General features: G+C 45.2%; 1 protein-coding gene across 3 annotated transcripts in view; it reads left to right on the forward strand.

Annotated features, from left to right (window-relative positions):
- Nucleotides 1-16676, forward strand: part of ASZ1 (ankyrin repeat, SAM and basic leucine zipper domain containing 1) — a 434600-nt gene that overhangs the window by 157987 nt on the left and 259937 nt on the right. The gene's annotated exons all lie outside the window — the stretch shown is intronic.

A 16676-nucleotide genomic window follows, 5' to 3' on the forward strand; every position in this document is an offset into this window, starting at 1 on the left:
GCAAACATGGTATGAGACTGTGCAGGAACACAGTCTGCATTCGGGAGCCAGCTATGAAACAGCTATGACAGCAACCCCCACAGGGAAGGGTTGAGCCAAGTCACGGCACGGGAGAAAGGGGAAACCCTTGCTAGCCATGGCAGAAGGGAGCACGTCGACAAGAGATGAGGGATCAATGTAGAGGTGAACCAAGAAGGAGACGACAAAACCAACCAGGGAAGCCGACCAGGAGAGAGTCCTTTTAATGTGACCCAAAGCGAGCAGGAGAGCTCACAGACCCAACACATGGTAAGGGATGCAAATATTAATTAACTGAAGCAGCACAGGGCTGGCAGCAGGACACTCCTGTAGGTGCACTAGTTTCTTCGAATGCACACCAGAGCCCTCACAAAAGCACACAGCCACAAGGCAGGCAGAGTGCAAATCAGTACCTAGCTCCCTTGCTACACAGCAGGGGTCATAGAAATGGCGCAAACATGAATGGGAGCATAGGCAATCCTCAGGAGCCCACATATGCAATCAGGGTTCAGAGGGCAGGGTCATCATGTTGTGCGTCATGCAGCCTACATGAATTGCGATCTTGCAGCATGGCAGCAGAGAGTGACTTGGGTCCTCAATTCACCTTACTCAACATCTGGATGGGGCATCACCATCTGTCCTCCACAGCAAGGCAATGCACTGGGGCTTCCTATTATCTAGCAGCTATGATGGTCCATATGCAAGCCCCTCATCATGGAGTTATTGGCCATTTCTCATCCCTGGACCCAGCATTTCACACAGCCAGTGCATGAGGTTACACACCACAGTTCAAACCACAGACTTCACCGTTCTGGGCTGCCGGGCCCATGTTGTTGGATGCTGTGACTGTAGTAGGTGTCTGTAAATTGAACTGTTTTCTTGGCTTCCGGTCAACGAGGCGACGAAACTGAGTCATGCTGCGGCAGGCATCGACAGCAAAGAAACACACTGCGGTCTGTACTGGCCATCTTGGGCACATTGAATTTCATTGTCTAGTGATCCCCATGGGGGCAAGTGATGGCAGGCAGCCTCCTCAGAAACAAGTAGGCATCAGTAGGCTGCATCACTTTGTGAGGGTGTCAAAGGCCATGTGTACAGACATCTCTATATGGACATCATTTCTGGATGACTTTAACTGTGTTTGTGTGGCAGGGACCCTTGTTCTTTAGCAAAGACTCAGATATACACATGAATGTCTCAGGGGGCTTGGGTTTTGGAGTATTCTCTCAAGGGGCATGGTGTGCTGCACCTTGGCCAGCCACATGGGTAGAATCAGGTGTAATGTGGGACATCACATTTCTGGAGCTATTTCCCATCTTGGTAGCCCTTGTATTAAGGAGCGAAAGATTGAGAGACAAACATATTTTATGTTGGTGTTGAACAGGCAGTCAGCAAAGTGCCCCCAGGTGGTGGACTTGCTAAGGGAGGCTGTCTTTACGGGGTAGCATATCAATGCCATAATCAGGGTGAGGCATATCCTAGGGGTTTGTAATGGCATTCCTGATCTCATGCTAAGTGGGATTTGTTTCACAATTAGGTACCCACTGCAGACAAATGGGGCACTCCAATGCTGGGCCATTTGTAGATGATTGGTCTCCAGCCACCAGAGACTTAGTACAGGGATCCTTGGCTCCAGCAACATGGTACACATACTGCTGAAGCTATGAGTACATGAAGGGATTCCTGAGGCAGAACGGTTGGATGACTGGGCCAGTGCCAGATGACCTGATGGTGAACTACCTCTCCTTGGCCAATGATATGGATGCTTCCAGAGGCTCAGAGGTTAGACATCTAGCAGGCCTAGCCTTTTTCACAAAAGCATGTGGATGGAGGGATCCTAGCAAGTCCTTTTTGTTGAAGATGTTGGTGGGTTGGTTGAAAAAGTTGGGGAAAGCAATGGACTCAAGACTTCCAATTACACACGACCTACTGGGGAGCTTATGGGTCCTGCTAGCATCCATCTGCACTTCGATTTCAAAACCAACCTGTTCCACCTAACCTTGCTGGCCGCCTTTGGAGTTTTATGCATGAGCGAACTTGTAGCCTCTGCCAAGTATGATTCAGGTACCAGTGGCATATTGTTGCAGAACGTGACATATACAGATCAGACGCTCAACGTCAAGAAGCACAGGTTAAAAATTGATCAGGTGAGCAAGGGTGCAGTCCACTCCTTGAAGCATATTGAGTCATGCACCCCTTGTCCCATGCAGAACATGGAGAGAGATTTGGCCATTCAGCCTTTAGGCAGTGTACATTTCCTGGGTGCACGCGGACCAGATCCTAATGACCAGATATCATTTTTCCTCTGTGCTAAGAATGGCAATAACCAAAATGGGCCTTGACGCCAAAACATTTACCACTCATTCTTTTAGGATTGGAGCAGCAACTAGCGTGGCGCAAACAGGTCTGCAGATAAACACCATACAGCATATAGGAAGATGGAAATCCGTAGCAGTCAATACTTGTGTACGCCTGGTCCAACCTGACATATCTACTTAATTGTCATTGCAGATTCACGCCAGGTTCAATGGACAGCATGGATTACTGGACATTCTTTTGTGCATTGGACTACTTAGGAGAGCATGCAATTGCCCCTGTAGAGCACATTTGGGATTGGCACTTCGCAGGCTTATCGTGATTTCAATGGGCAAGTGAGGTATACGCTGGGACAGATTGTTACCCCTTCTGCAGCGGTTGAAAGACTCTATGGTGTCCCCGAACGTCATAATAAATCTAGGGGCAATGACCTGGGCGACCTGTTGAGCAAGCAGTTAATTAAAAGGATTAAAGATGACTTGGCTGAATTGGCCTCCTGGTTTCTGCACACTCATATTTTATGGTCTGATATTATTCCATGCCTAAAATTGAACGATTTGAAGCTGTGGAGGAGAGGGCGCAAGGTCAACCACCAGATTGATGAGTAGACTTACAGACTCATTGGACACCAAATCAGGCAAGAGTGGGTGGATGTCTGATGCGAAGGCATGTTTAGGCCAGACAAAATTAATCTATCAGATAAGATATATTCAACAATGCCCTGCAGGAGGCTTTAGTGGACCTGTTTTGGGGGAGTGTTGTTGGCTACATCTAAATGTTGGGGGGGAGGGGGGCATGAGGCCAAGTGCATGCCCTACCTCATGCCTATGGCAGGTACCTTAGCTGGTGGGTGGTGTTTCAGATGTAGTGCAAGGTGTACATAGAGGTCCAGGTCAGCAGTGGACTGGTGCCTTTGGCGGCGCATGGCGGTAGCATCCTTATGCTTCGGGAGGCTCCCTTGCTTGGAGACAAGGCTGGGGACGGGGGGCTGGGTTAAATGCTGCCTTAGTGGTATTACAGCAGCTGGCGGATGTGGTAGTATAGCCTGTTTTGGCAATTACCATTTTGGCTTGGGTACAGGTTACTTATTGAGTATAATTGGTTGAATAAAGCTGCAGTCTTTATATCCAATTGCTATTCTTCTGTCGTTATTTCACTGTTATGAATACTGTACCAATGTGTGACAGGGAGTTATTAGATATGGGTGTTGTGGGTAATGGAATTGGGAGAGGGAGGGCCATAGCTGGGCTGACACTATCGTTGCGACTGCTAGAGTTAATATTCTTTTAAAGCATTAGTGTTTTATATTAAGAACACAATATAAGATATACCATACTGAGTCAGACCAAGGGTCCATCAAGCCCAGTCTCCTGTTTCCAGTAGTGGCCAATCCTAGTCACAAGTACCTGGCAAGTACCCAAACATTAAATAATTCTCAAGCTACAATTGCTTATTAATTACCATCATAGCAGTTTATGGATTTTTCCTCTAGAATCTTATCCAAACCTTTTTTAAACCCAGTTATACTAACTGCCGTAACCACATCCTCTGGTAATGAATTCCAGAGCTTAACTATGCGCTGAGTGAAAATGAATTTTCTTTAATTTGTTTTAAATGAGCTTCTTGCTAACTTTATGGAATGCTCCCTAGTCCTTCTATTATCTGAGAGAGTAAATAACCGATTTACATTAACCTGTTCAAGTCATTTCATGATTTTGTAGATCTGTCATATCCCGCCTCAGTCGTCTCTTCTACGAACTGAACAGCCCTAACTTCTTAGACTTTCCTCATAAGGCAGCCATTCTTTGAACCCATATTATTTTGGTCGCTCTTCTCTGCACTTTCTCCAGTGCAATTTATATCTTTTTTTGAGATGCGACGACCAGAATTGCACACAGTATTCAAGATGTGGTCTCACCATGGAGCAATATAGAGGCATTATGACATCCATAGTCTTATTTGCCATTCCCTTTCGAATAATTCGAAACATTCTGTTTGCTTTTTTTGATCGCCACAGCACCCTGAGCTAGTGATTTCAATGCATTATCCACTATGATGCCTAGATCTCTTTCCTGGGTGGTAACTCCTATTCTCACAGGACAAGCAAGATGGTAGTCCTCACAAATGGGTGACATCATCAGGATGGAGCCCAATCACGGAAAACTTCTGTCAAGCCCAGTAGGAGCATGCTGGGCATGGCACCATCCCTGCAGCCAGCAGGGGTCCCCCTTCAGTCTTCTTTTTTCCGCGCAGCAGTAGCCACGCGGTTAAGGAGCTCTTACCACATTCCTGACAGGAATTTCTTCACGGACTTCTTTGAAGTAAAATTCGCCCCACAGGGGTCCCTCCTCTATCTAAGTTAGCTCGCGGTGTCTGGTAAGTTTTTGCCGTCGATTACAGTCTACTGTCCCGCGGCTAAATTTTTGGTCAATGGCCATGGCGTCGGGGTTCCGTCAATGCCCAGACTGTTCGCGCACCATGTCCATCACAGACCCTCATAGAGTCTGTGTATTGTGTTTAGGCAGTGAGCATGATGTCCTGACTTGCACCAAATGTGCCCTTATGACACCAAAAGGTCACAAAGCCAGAATGGAGAAGATGGGACTCCTCTTCCATGCTTACACTCCGCCGTCCATCGCATCGACGTCCTCGGAACCGGCACCGTCGAAGTCACACCATCGTCCACAACCTCCCGGTGACCGCCTGCCATCGACGTCTCCACGGCCATCGACTGCCGTCCCTTCCCCGATGATCGAGGGGATCGGAGGGAAAAGCATCGTCATAGACATCGCAAGTCTCGGGCCGTCGAGGAATCGAAGTCATCGACCTCGGTACCGTCCGAGCCTCCACCGAAGAAGTCTCGATCAGAAGTGGCACCGTCCACTTCTGTCTCTGAGACACCGAGGCAACCCTCACCCAAACGGGGTTTGGGAGCCGCGATTCCACCGGTGACGGTGGTCCCTCCAGCTCAGCCTCAGCCTCCCTCTTCTGCGGAGCCGGGTCTTGTTACCCCAGGTCTCCGGGAAGAACTGGACTGGCTGGTCCAGGATGCCATCGACAAGGCGATGCAACGGTTCCAGATTTCCTTCGGCACAGAGAGTGGAACCGGTCACCGACCCGATTCCAGCAGCGCTGGCACCGCTGCTTGCCCGGATGGAAGCGCTCATGACCGCCCTTCCACCGGTGATACCTGGGTCACCGACAGCACCAGTGCGCTCTCCGATGGCAATCTCATCTGGTGGAGAAACACCGTATCGAATTCCTCCTTCGGGAGTTGTTCCACCGATGCCCTGTTGTCCCTCGCCACTGATACATTCCTCGGGGGTGATACGCACATCAGCTCCACCGATGCCGGCACCGATGCCTCCGAAGGTATTCTCGATGCCCCCGGTGATTCCTTCGAGTTTCTCGGAGCCTCAACCGGGACCTTCGGGTATCCAACTCCCTCATGGGTCTACAGGTCAGCTACCTGATCCTTATGACATCTGGGGTGATGATACCTCCACAGACACCGATGATTTACCTTCACCACCCTCTCCTGCTGAAAGCAGAAAGCGTTCTCCCCCAGAGGACCTCTCTTTCATCAATTTTGTGAAGGAAATGTCGGAATTGGTCCCTTTTCAGCTTCAGTCGGAGCAAGATGACAGGCACCAGATGATGGAGCTACTCCAATTTCTGGATGCCCCTAAAGTCATCACTTCCATTCCAATTCATCAGGTTTTTCTGGACCTTCTAAAGAAAAATTGGGAAACTCCTGGATCTGTTGCTCCAGTAAACAAAAAAGCTGACTCTACTTATCTTGTACAGTCAGCACCTGGCTTTCAAAAACCTCAGCTAGACCACCACTCTGTAGTGGTAGAGTCAGCTCAAAAGAAAGCTAAAGGATGAAGCCATACTCCTCTATACCTCCTACTAAGGAAAACAAGTTCCTAGATAGTATAGGCAGAAGAGTATACCAAGGGGCCATGCTCATTTCCAGGATAGTTTCTTATCAGCTGTACATGACTCAATACAATAGGTTCATTTTCAAGCAGATACAGGACTTTTCAGATACCCTACCAGAACAATTCCAACAACAACTTCAAGCCCTGGTAACTAAGGGATTTGAAGCCGGGAAACATGATAAGAACAGCTTATGACATCTTCGATGCTTCTACTAGAGTGTCTGCTACGGCCATCTCAGCAAGACGCTGAGCTTGGCTTAAGTCTTCTGATCTTCGTCCAGAAGTTCAGGACAGGCTCTCTGACCTGCGCTGTTTAGGGGATAATTTGTTTGGTGAGCAAATTCAGCAAATAGTTGCTGAATTAAAGGATCATTATGAGACCCTTAAACAGCTCTCATCGATTCCTTCTGACTTCCCTTCTAAACAACCATTTTAGAAGGACACTAAAAAGTCCTTCTTCTGTCCACGGAAGTATTATCCCCCACCAACTAAATCCAGGTCAACGAGGCCTTATCACAAACCTCAGCCTCGCCAATCTCGAAAACAAAAGCCCGCAGCAGCTCCACAGCCAGGACCTGCGTCGGGGTTTTGACTACCACTTAGAGAGCAGATGCCTAATCCCTCTAACAAGCATACCAGTAGGAGGTCGATTAAGCCACTTTACAGGAAAATGGCATCTCATCACCACAGATAAATGGGTGCTAGCGATAATTGCACAGGGTTACCACCTAAACTTCCTAACTCTTCCTTCAGATTCTCCATCTCTGCAAGCGAGGAAACCTATCGATCACTCTGTTCTTCTAGAGCAGGAAGTTTCCCTTCTCCTCCAGTCAAACGCTATAGAACCCGTTCCTCTCTTACAACAAGGACTGGGGTTCTATTCCAGGTACTTTCTAATCCCAAAAACGTCAGGAGGACTTTGTCCAATCCTGGACCTACGGGCTCTCAACAAGTACCTTCACAGAGAGAAGTTCAAGATGGTAACCCTGGGCTCGCTTCTCCCTCTGCTGCAAAGAGTGGACTGGCTCTGCTCTCTAGACTTAAAAGACGCTTATACCCACATTACGATAGCTCAGGCTCACCGCAAATACCTCCGGTTTCTAGTAGGCCAAAACCACTATCAATATTTGGCCTAGCATCTGCACCACGAGTTTTCACCAAATGTCTCGTGGTGGTTGCAGCGTTTCTCAGGAAGGAAGGTGTCCACGTCTACCCCTACTTGGACGATTGGTTAATCAGGGCCCCAACCCAGCAAATCTCTCGGTCCTCCCTGACCCTGACCATTCAAACTCTAATTTCTCTAGGGTTTCTTGTCAATTACGAGAAATCCTACTTAGTCCCATCTCAAACCTTATCCTTCATTGGGGCAGACTTGGACACTTTACAGGCAAAAGCCTTCCTTCCTCATCAACGAGTCCAAACCCTTGTGTCCCTAGCTTGCCAGTTGCAGACTCAACGCACAGCAACAGCTCGTCAATTCCTGATTCTGCTGGGACACTTGGCGTCTTCAGTTTATGTGACTCCAATGGCCCATCTGGCCATGAGAGTCATGCAATGGACTCTGAAATCACAATGGACTCAAGCCACTCAGCCTCTGTCGACCATTGTCCGCATCACCGATGCACTCCGTTTGTCCCTAGCCTGGTGGACAAATCCATCCAACCTCCTACAAGGCTTGCCCTTTCACCCACCAGTTCCTCAAATAATTCTCACCACCGACTCCTCCAACGTCGGCTGGGGAGCCCATGTACACAGTCTACAAACTCAAGGATCCTGGTCTCCAGAGGAAGTCAAACACCAGATAAATTTCCTGGAGCTTCGAGCAATCCGATACGCTCTCAGGGCTTTTCAAGATTACCTCTCAAATCACATAATCTTGATTCAGGCAGACAACCAGGTGGCCATGTGGTACATCAACAAGCAGGGAGGCATAGGCTCCTTCCTTCTCTGTCAGGAAGCTGTACAGATTTGGGCAGAAGCCCTCTCCAGTTCGATGTACCTCAGGGCCACCTACTTGCCGGGGGTGGACAATGTCTTGGCAGACCAGCTGAGCCGTGTCTTCCAACCACACGAGTGGTCGCTCAACTCACTGGTAGCGACCTCTCTTTTCCAGCAATGGGGTTATCCCCACATAGACCTCTTTGCTTCCCCTCAGAACCACAAAGTGGACAATTACTGCTCCCTCATTCGGAGTCAGCAGTCTCGGCCCAGAGATGCATTCTCCCTCTCGTGGACAACCGGCGTGCTCTATGCATTCCCTCCACTTCCTCTTCTGTCGAAGACTCTCGTGAAGCTACATCAGGACAGGGGAACCATGATCCTGATAGCACCGCACTAGCCACGCCAAGTGTGGTTTCCCATTCTCCAGGATCTCTCCATCCGCAGGTACGTTCCTTTGGGAACGGACCCACATCTGATCACTCAAAACGACTGATGCCTCCTCCATCCCAACCTCCAAGCCTTGTCCCTGACGGCATGGATGTTGAAAGGTTAATCCTTCAACCACTTAACCTTTCAGATTCCGTTTCTCGTGTCCAGATCGCTTCACGAAAGCCTTCCACAAGGAAATCTTATTCCTACAAATGGAAAAGGTACACATCATGGTGCACTTCGCAGTCCCTTGATCCCTTTTCCTGTCCAATTCCTAAATTCTTGGATTATCTTTGGCATTTATCGGAATCAGGTCTAAAGACCTCTTCCATTAGAATGCATGTCATTGCGGTGGCCGCCTTCCATAAAGGAATCGGGGATGTCCCTATTTCGGTACAACCCCTTGTAACACGTTTTCTTAAAGGCTTGCTCCATATCAAGCCACCTTTACGTCCTCCAGCCCCATCTTGGGACCTTAATCTGGTTCTTGGCCGGCTCATGAAATCACCTTTCGAACTTCTTCACTCCTGTGACCTTAAATATCTCACATGGAAAGTGTTATTCCTTCTAGCTATCACTTTTCGCAGAGTTAGTGAGTTACAGGCCCTAGTTACCTATCCGCCTTACACTAAACTCCTGCAGGACCGGGCGGTACTCCGCACTCACCCTAAATTTTTACCTAAGGTAGTTTGAGTTTCATATTAATCAATCCATCATACTACCTATTTTCTTTCCCAGGCCCCACTCCAACTCCGGGGAACAGAGACTGCATACCCTCGACTGTAAACGAGCTCTAGCTTTCTATCTAGACCGTACAGTTGCCCACAGGAAAAGCACTCAATTATTCGTCTCTTTCCATCCTAACAAGTTAGGGCAACCTGTGGGTAAGCAGGCTCTTTCCTCCTGGTTGGTGGACTGCATCTCTTTTTGCTATCAGCAAGCAGGCAATCCTTTTCAAGACCGTGTCAAAGCACACTCTGTGAGGGCCATGGCAACTTCAGTAGCACACCTTCGATCGGTGCCGCTTCCTGACACTTGCAGGGCTGCTACCTGGAGCTCTCTCCATCCCACTACTGCTTGGACAAAGCCGGAAGACAGGATTCCATCTTCAGCCAATCTGTCCTGCATAACCTTTTTTCCAACCTGATGTACCAACACCCTTCCGCCTACCCGGTGGGGTGCGGATGTCCTCCACCAAATTCCACCCCAGTTCTTGTGCCTGTTGCACGCCATTGGGTACATTTGGTGCACGTTCAGACATCCTCAGCTCGGTACTTACCCATTTGTGAGGACTACCATCCTGCTTGTCCTGTGAGAAAGCAAATGTTGCTTACCTGATGTAACAGGTGTTCTCACAGGAAGCAGGATGTTAGTCCTCACGAAACCTGCCTGCCGCCCCGCGGTGTTGGGTTCATTTTTTATTCTTATTTTTCGGCACTGCCTGTAGCTTTGAAACAAGACTGAAGGGGGACCCCTGCTGGCTGCAGGGTTGGTGCCATGCTGGGCATGCCCAGTAGGGGCCAGTCAAAGTTCTGGAAACTTTGACAGAAGTTTTCCGTGATTGGGCTCCATCCTGATGATGTCACCCATTTGTTAGGACTAACATCCTGCTGTCCTGTGAGAACACCTGTTACATCAGGTAAGCAACATTTGCTATATGGAACCTAACAGCGTATAACTACAGTGTGGTTTAATTTTCCATGTTGCATCACTTTGCACTTGTCCACATTTAATTTCATCTGCTATTTGGATGCCTAGTCTTTGCAAGGTCTTCCTGCAATTTATCACAATTCGCTTGAGATTTAACTACTCTGTATAATTTTGTGTCATCCACCAATTTGATGACTTTACTCTTCGTATCCCTTTCCACAGCATTTATAAATATATTAAAAAGTACTGGTCCAAGTACAGATCCATGAGGCACTTCACTGTTTACCTTTTTCCATTGTGAAAACAGGCCATTTAATCCTTGTGTTTCCTGTATTTTAACCAGCTTGCAATCCACAAAAGGACATCACCTCCTATACCATGACTTTTTAGTTTTCTTAGAAGCCTCTCATGCGGGACTTTGTTTGAACGCCTTCTGAAAATCCAAATACACCACGTGTACTGGTTCACCTTTGTCCACATGTTTATTCACCCCTTCAAAAAAATGTAGGAGATTTGTGAGGCAAGACTTCCCTTGGGTAAATCCATGTTGGCTGTGTCCCATTGAACCATGTCTATCTAAATGTTTTATGAATTTATTCTTTATAACAGTTTCCACAATTTTTCCTGGCACTGAAGTCAGGCTCACTGGTTCATAGTTGCCTGGATCAACCCTGGAGCCCTTTTTAAATATCTGGGTTACATTAGCCAACTTCCAATCTTCAGGTAGAATAGATGATTTTAATGATAGGTTACAAATTAATTGAAATAGGTCTGAAATTTCATTTTTTGTTCTTTCAGAACCCTGGGTTGTATACCATCTGGTCCAGGTGATTTACTACTCTTCAGTTTGTCAATCTGGCCTTCCACATCTTCCAGGTTCACTGTGATTTGGTTCAGGTCATCTGAATCATCACCCTTGAAATAATCTCCAGAACGGGTATCTCCCCAACATCCTCTTCGGTAAACACCGAAGCAAAAAATTAATTTAATCTTTTCTTTCCAACAGTTAACCATTTAAATAGCTAAAATTTAAATGGTTAGCCATTTAAACAAGAAGGGGAAGTGAGGTGCAGTAGCACTTTTTTGCTTGCCGAAGCTCCATTCAGGACGTTGGCATATCATCAGATAGAAAGTACTTCAGAAATTTTGATGAAACCGCATCAGCAAGCCTGACAACGGCCGTGTAATCACTTGCCGTTCGGACCACTCGTCATTTGCGGTATTTATATGTCCATGCAAAATACTTATTTCAGATTATTTCAAAAAATTTTTTAACAATCATATAACCGATATCTGTCCCTCCATGGAAAAATGATAATAAGCCCGACAACGGCCGGTGTTTCGCGATCAATATCGCTTCTTCAGGAGTCAATTGCAAATGATCATGGAACAGATGCTTTATCCCGGACGATACCGTCTCCAAAGTTAATAAACTCCAGCAGGACCCGCTGGAGTTTATTAACTAGTGACCAATCGCCAACTAGTCTAGAGCTAGTTGGAGATTGGTCACGCAGCTATTCCACCACCAGGTTTAAAATCGACGCATCCGGTAATCCAAAGCGTTGTCAGACCCGGATAGAGTCTAAGGACTCACGCTTCAGACCTAGCAGGCAACGGCTCAACATTCACCGATGGGATATCGCAAGAGGATTATTTCCTTGATGAAAGGTCCTTGAATGGACCTGAAACGTGGCTACGTCGGTTACCCTTCAAACCATCAGATAAGTCGGGGTGTTGTACGAGCTTAGTGCTTAAGCCGCTAGAAACTGTCTATCATGCCTATCTAGGTTGTCTTATAAGCGTTTCAAAACATCTATTATACCCTTGTTTGGGATTATTTACAAACTTACCGGGAGTGCTATATTTAAATAAAGGATTGCGTGAGTGATTTAATTCACCTGCAAGAAATATATTTTTACATATAATCACAAGAAATTTTTGTGTTTGAAGTTTTTTCACTTGATGTTTTCACATGTTTATGGTTCACACTGGATGGAGGAGGTCCGTTTATGATTATATCCACAATCATATTACCCCGGTGGGGATTTATGACAATTGTATATGAAACGTTCCTCTTTCCGCAAAAAATTTTTTTGACAACATCCATTAATTAATACTTTGAATCATTGTACTCATTTTGAGAATTGGAACCCTCAGAGAGAAGTGATAGATTGATTATGAAGGATTCGATTTGTGGTTTTCAGAAACAATATCCAAACATCTGAGCTGCAAGGAAGATGGAGCAATGAAGAAGCACTATGGGCCGACCTAAAAAAAGATAATGGGGCATCCATTTATATTGGAGTGGTTTACAGGCCTCCAAACCAAAAGGAAGAGCATGACACAGAGATCTGGTTGAAGACATCCAAAAGATGGGAAAGAGAGGAGAATTGGTGATCGTTGGGACTTTAATCTGCCGGATATAGACTGGAGAATCCCTTCTGCAGAATCTAACAATAGTAGAGAAATAGTGGATGCCCTGCAAGGGGGCTTTGTTCAAACAATGGTAATGGAACCCACGAGAGAGGGAGTTATACTCGATTTAGTGCTCACAATGGAATAATGTCTCTGATGTCCGGGGGTGGGCACCCACCTCAGCACCAGTGATCATCAAATGGTATGGTTCATATCAACACACGGATACTAGAAGAAGCACGAAGACCCGAGTTTTACAGTTCAAAAACACGGACTTTGATGAAATGGAGAAGTACCTGGAGGAAGAACTAAAAGGTTGGGAGAAAGATGTGGATCAACAGTGGACCAATCTAAAAGGAGCAATCATCAAGGCAACTAATCTATATGTCAAAAGTAAAGAAAAGCAAAAGGAAAATGAAACCTATTGGTTCTCAAAGGAGGTGGCTGACAAAATAAAAGCTAAAAGAACAGCATCAAGAAATATAAAGGATCCCAAAGGGAGGAGCACAAAGAAGAATATATGGTACAACTGAGAGAGACGAAGAAAGTAATCAAAACAGCAAAAAGTCAAGCGGAAGAAAGGATTGCCAAAGAGATAAAGAGAGGTGACAAGACATTTTTCAGATACATCACAGAAAGGTGAAAAGTTCAGTGATATAGTGAAATTGAAAGGTGAAAAGGATCAATGTGTAGAGAGAGACGAAGAAATGGCAGAAATATTAAACAAATACTTCAGTTCGGTGTTCACAAGAGGACCCAGGAGAAGGACCATCACTAGTTAGCAAGAAACTGAAAGGGATTGGAGTAGATGTAACTCTGTTTACAGTGGAGAATGTGTGGGAAGAGCTGGGGAAACTGAAAGTGGACAAAGCCATGGTAATATCTGTAGTCCATTTAAATTTAACATTCATAGAGATTTGCAAGGCTGTCACATGGCATTTAGGCCACACAATTACATTTCATTATGGTTTAGACATAGACTCCTGACAAACGGGCTGATACAGTAAAAGTTGCATGATTTAGTATTCAAATGAGGGCCAGCGGTAAAAAGAGGCGCAAGGGACACTAGCATGTCCCTAGTGCCTCTTTTTTGACAGGAGCGGCAGCTGTCAGCGAGTTTGACAGCCGACGCTCAATTTTGCCGGCGCCGGTTCTCAAACCGCTGACAGCCATGGGTTCGGAAACCGGACGCCGGCAAAATTGAGCATCCGGTTTTCAACCCAAGAGCCACGGGCTGATTTTAAAATTTTTTTTATTTTTTATTTTAATTGTTTTTTTTACTTTGGGACCTCCGACTTAATATCGCCATGATATTAAGTCTGAGGGTGTACAGAAAAGCAGTTTTTACTGCTTTTCTGTACACTTTCCTGGTGCTGGCAGAAATTAACGCCTACCTTTGGGTAGGCGCTAATTTCTGAAAGCAAAATGTGCAGCTTGGCCGCACATTTTACTTACTGAATCAGGCGGGAATAACTAATAGGGCCATCAACATGCATTTGAATGCTGCGGGCGCTATTAGTTTTGGGGGGGTTGGCCACGCGTTTGACGCGCTATTACCCCTTACTGAACAAGGGTAAAGCTAGCACGTCAAAACGCGTGTCCAAACGCGGGTTAACAGTGCGCTCTGCCAGAGCGCACTGTACTGTATAGGCCCGAAAGTAATTGATTTGGCTACTCCATCTAGGATCTCTTTGAGGAGTATATCCTATGTCCATCGCCAGGGCCTATTTTTATTTCAGATTTTCTTTTGTGACACAAAACAAAAAAGGGGGTTGGTCCCACAAAATTCTTACTCCATTCATTGGCAGTGTTCAGCCACACATTTTGCCCTCCCCCATATGCCCCTCTAGTGGAATGTGTGCTGATTATAATCAGAATAATTATTCTGGTAGCCTCGCAAAAATACCTAGTACAGGAAAATAACTTTGCTTTAAATTTCCGAGTGACATTAGTATATGTTCAGAAAAGCTTGGGACATGTTTTCTATATTATTTTTATAATTCACATGCTGGTAAGGTAACTTCTTAGATATTTTTTACAAACTTTATGAACGAAATACTGTAACTAAAGAGGAACAGTCACAGGGGTACACAACGACAGTCCTTTAGTGCTGCAAATAAGTCTACTTTTCAGGATATTCACAATTAATATTCATGTTTCCATTGTATGCTAATAGATCTCCATCATTTTTATTGTGGATATGCTAAGAACCAGACCTGGTTATGCATTCAGGGACTGGTATTGTCTACTGGTTAATGTGCTGGTCTTAAGTTCTGTTACTTGTGTGTTCAAGACTTGCTTCTATCACTGACCTAGAGTAAGTTGTTTTGTTTTTTTTCTTGCTTTACCTCCAAGACTCTTGAAACAAACATTCATTCTTAGTGACTTTTATGGGTAACAAAAAAAAAAAAGTAACTAGTCAGAGGAATTCTACATTTTTTTAAACCGAAGGTGCCTTCCTTGTTTGAAACATGTTTCCTTTTGAACATCAGACTGGTAAATATTAGTTTCAGTTCAGGAAGCAATAAACAAGAAGTATAATATTCTTGTCCACAATTCATTCCAGATGAACTGGCACCAGTGTATTATAACGGAAATTATTGTAAAAAAGGAGGTGTCTGGAATGATTTACTATTTCAAGATCTGTGGAAATTTCTCAGGACTAGCCATGGATGCAGTTCCTTTTTCCTGATGTTTGATGAAGGATATAGTAGGAGGCTTATGGTACATTTTGCCCTAAGCTCTGGGGGATTGTTTTTGTGTTTTGTTTTTGGTAAGTCATGTAGGAGTCCATTTCCTGTGAAGAAAAGGACAAAATAAATTTAGGAAAAAGACACAAAATAATTCTTTCATTTGTTTTGGTGATAAAAATAGAGTATACTAATATAAAAATAAATCTTGGCCAAAACAGGTAGAGCTATGTATTATAAATTAAGAGAAGAAATAACTTCTTGGCAGTTCTGTGACTTTTAGTAGAGTCCAGCTAGAAAATATTGGCTTGTAGTTTCTGATCAGACCTTGACAGAGTGAAGAATGAAAACATACCGTTTTGACAAACTATAAACTTCAAAACTATGGTGTTTGAGAATATGAGTATGGGGTTGTGTATATAGGTCAGGAGTGGGCTGAACTCAGCCCGCTGCTCCTTTTTTTGCAGCCTGCCTACTTCCAATGCATTCACTATTATTTCTGGCCTACCAGTGCTGTGGCTGATGTCATGCATGTGCATTATTTTGTGCCATCACTGATGATGTTGGGTCAGAACATCAGGCAGGCTGCTGGAGGACATGGTCTGCATCAGTGGCTAGGACCTAGCTACATGTATATAGAAAACTGTGGAGTTTGCAGATGCACATGACAGGTATGTTAATATATTATGTTTTCTTCAGAAAAATACAGTTCTTTTGATGGGGATGGGAAAATGCACCAATGGGAGCCTTAGCTAATTCATGCACTTGTTCCTTAAAAGCTTGCCTCCAATTTGGAGACTTGGGATAGTACCGTCTACAAAAGTTTCATAGTTTATACTGCTGCAAATGTGCTGCAGTAGTCTGTACTAACATAAATAATAGCAGTGAGATATACATTGAATTCTGTGCTCCCAACATACGATAGTGTGTGCCAGCCATAATCTTTTGATCACATATTAACATCATGCAAAGCAGGTACAGAATGCATCATGTGAAGTTTAAGTTTATTTTGCCCTCCCCCGTCTGTCGAGTTGCTCCAACCCCCAGCCCCGATAGAGCCAAAAGCTAGATATGCAGCCCTGGTTAAAAAAAATTGCCAACTCTAGTGTAGCTAATGAAGTATAACTATTCAGTAATACTATATATATAGTGAAGAACACAACTTCTCATTGCCATAAAATTTATTGCTTAGATGGCATTCTATTTTAATGACCCAAAAGGCTAAAGAAGTTAGGGCTGTTCAGTTTGGAGAAGAGATGACTGAGGGGGGATA

The sequence above is a fragment of the Rhinatrema bivittatum genome, chromosome 9 (genome assembly GCF_901001135.1).
Source record: "Rhinatrema bivittatum chromosome 9, aRhiBiv1.1, whole genome shotgun sequence".
NCBI lineage: Eukaryota > Metazoa > Chordata > Amphibia > Gymnophiona > Rhinatrematidae > Rhinatrema > Rhinatrema bivittatum.